Source organism: Phyllostomus hastatus, unplaced genomic scaffold (assembly GCF_019186645.2).
Source record: "Phyllostomus hastatus isolate PE091 unplaced genomic scaffold, TTU_PhHast_1.1 phas_contig_64, whole genome shotgun sequence".
Classification (NCBI taxonomy): Eukaryota; Metazoa; Chordata; class Mammalia; order Chiroptera; family Phyllostomidae; genus Phyllostomus; species Phyllostomus hastatus.
The window spans coordinates 4,291,080-4,294,210 of record NW_025333928.1 but is presented as its reverse complement, the minus strand read 5'-3'; positions in this window follow the sequence as shown (position 1 = coordinate 4,294,210).

Genomic DNA, 3,131 nt, shown 5'->3' with positions numbered 1-3,131 from the left:
CCCCCAGGCCCCCCCCACCTCCAGCCCCCGGGCCTGCCCCCACCTGCCCAGGTGTATTTCCCAGGCCGCGGAAGCTGTTCTGCTGCCCGGAGCGCAGCATTTCCTGCCACCTTGTGGCCACTCTGCGCCCTTGCTTGTCCTGCGTGCGTCTTTTGGTGGCAAAGTGCAGTGCCTGCTGCCTCCCGGAGGCCACCCTGCACCCTACATTCCTCTGGGTCTGTATGGCACCGTCTTCAAGTTTCTCGCAGTGCCTCCTGCCGCCCTGTTACTTTCCAGAGCAGGTCACTCTGTCCAAATGACTGCCCAGCCTCCCTAGGACCAGGAGAAACCCCAAGCAGTCTGGACCAGGGCTTCCTCCTGACCTGCAGCGAGGCTTCCCCAGTGCTACCTGAGTCCAGCTGCTGGCTGTAGGGGTTGTTCAGCCAGATGGCTTGTACTTTGATCTCGTCAGCTACCTTTTTATAGGTATTCAGCAGATACCTAAGAGAAATGCTTTTAGAAAATTACAACTGTAAGGGACCATAGCGACACTTCTGTCTCAGTCCCTTTGAGTAGACAGAAAACAGGCATGGAGAGAGGAAGGAGTCTGTTCTGTCTCAGAACTTCTCAGACTAACCTGTGCATACCATCAACTGCTGATGATGTTAAAATGCAGATTCTAATTCAGTGGGTATGGGGCTTGGAAATCTGCATTTCTGATTTCCCAGGTGATGCATCTCTTGCTGGTTGAAGGACCACACTTTGAGTAACAAGAGCTACTTGCCCAAGTGAGTGGAAACTATTTCACACTTTTCGAGGGCAATTTTAAAAAAGCCCATAAAAAATCTCAATTGTTTATTTTAGCAATATACTCACATGGTAAATAGCTCAGATAATAAAGAGAAAGTGGTAATTTTTTTTATTACTGCTTCAGTTTTGCTAGTTGCTGTCAGTCTATTCTGGTTTTCTGCTTCTTCCTCATTCAGTTTTGGAAGATTGCATATTTCTAGAATTTACCCATTTCACCCAAGTGCCCAATTTCTTGGCCTATAGCTGTTTATAATAATTTCTTACAATCTTTTGTATTTCTGTGATATCAGTTGTTACTTCTCTTTCATTTCTGATTTTATTTATTGGGCTCTCTTTTTGATGAGTCTGATTAACAGTTTGTCAATTTTATTGATCTTTTCAAAGAACCAGTTCCTGGACTCATTCATCCTTTGAAATGGTTTATTTTTTTTTGGGGGGGGCAGTTCTCTATGCCATTTCATTCTGCTCTGATCTTGATTATTTTCTTCTGCTTGCTTTGGACTTTGTTTGTTGTTGTTCTTCTGGTTCTTGTAGATGTAGGGTTAGGCTGTTTATTTGAGATTTTCTATCTTCTTTAGGCAGGCCTATATCACTACTAACTTTCCTTTCAGGACTGCCTTTGCTATGTCCCATATAGGTTTTGGGTTGTTGTGTGGTCATTTGCATTTGTTTCCAGATACTTTTGATTTTTCCCTTGATCTCATAGTTAACCCATTGATTATTTAATAACATGGTTTTCAGCCTCCATGTATTTGTGTGCTTTTGAGTTTTTTTCATGAGCTTGTTTTCTAGTTTTAAGCCATTGTGATCCAGGAAGATGCTTGATATGATTTCAGTTTTCTTGAATTTGTTAAGGCTTGTTTTGTGTCCTAACATGTGGTCTATCTTTGAGAATGATCCATGAGCATTTGAGAAGAATGCATATTTTGCTTCTTTTGAGTGAAATGTTCTATAAATAGCAGTTAAGTCCATTTGAGAAAGTGGAAGTCTTTCTATAATCTGGTTAACAGTTTTCTTATTATTTTATATATTTATATGTGCAATGGGATTATGAAATATACCCCGTTCTTTAAGTTTGTTTTAGTGACAGTACACTACACAGTTACATTATTTTTTATTGTTATTCAAGTATAATTGTTTCCATTTTCACCCTATATTCTTATTGTAAGTAAATGAAGCCAGCTTTTTTATTCCTTGATATATTATGAGTAACTTTTTCCTAAGCATTCCATTCACACAATTTATTTAATCAATCCATTGATATATTTTAATGTTGCCTCTAATTTTGCATTAATATGGAAGTATTTTTCTAATACTTCCTAACCCTATAATTCCTCCAATGTTGTCTTTCTATATATCAACTCCAATCAAGGTAGGCAGAATGGCTTAACCAACCTCCCAGTGGCACCAATCATGCAACATTGCTGTAGCAATTGATAACTGATACAACTTCACTCAAATAGAAGCCTTGAAAGACCCAAGAATTTCAGGACTATTGGGATCAATGACAGACTCAACAGCAAGCCATGGACAGAAGAATCAGAGCCTAGGAAATGCAAACAGCAAGGGCCACATTCTGAGAACACTAAAGTCACTTACATTTAACATCAACTTCTCCTTTCTCAATGTTACTGGAATCCTGGGACTGGAATTAGTCTTGGTAAAGTCATTTGGCTTCAAATAACAGAATCAGACTCAAGTTAGTATAAGTTAAACCAAGAAATGATTAAGTGGACACAAGCAGAAGTCTTTTACAGAATCCAGAGAAACACAAACAAGGCCTCTGGAGAATGGGAACCAGGAAAGTTCTGGATCCTTTAGGGGAGGATTTTTGGGGCTTTCTTGAGTTTCCAATGCCCCTCTTAGTCTCAGAGGGTCTTTAGATAGAATTTGATTTGCCAGTGGCCTCCCAGTGAGCTGGGTTCATTGGGTCAGTTGTCCTCATCCTTGGTCTGATTGGCTAGCACCATCAGGATAGAAACACAGAATAAAGATGGCATAAGGTCCACCACTATGGATGAATGGAAAACTCTCAGAGAAAGTGGCTATAAACAAAGAAAGAACCTTAAAAGGAAGTGAACCAATAGCTCCCTTTGTTGTCAGTACTGTGGCTTCTAGTACACTTAGGAAAAGGCAATATTAGATAAGACTTATGCTATCCCCTAAATACACAGACTTCATAAATTTGCTTGCTAAAAGCAATGGTGAAGTGGTCATATGTTTTCTTTTTTCTGCCAACATCCATTTCCTTTTATTCTGGAGACATCTATGAATTTCCTTTGGAGAACCATTCATCTCTCTTTCTCAGTCCTTGAACAGCAGTTCAAGTTGGGTTGATTCTG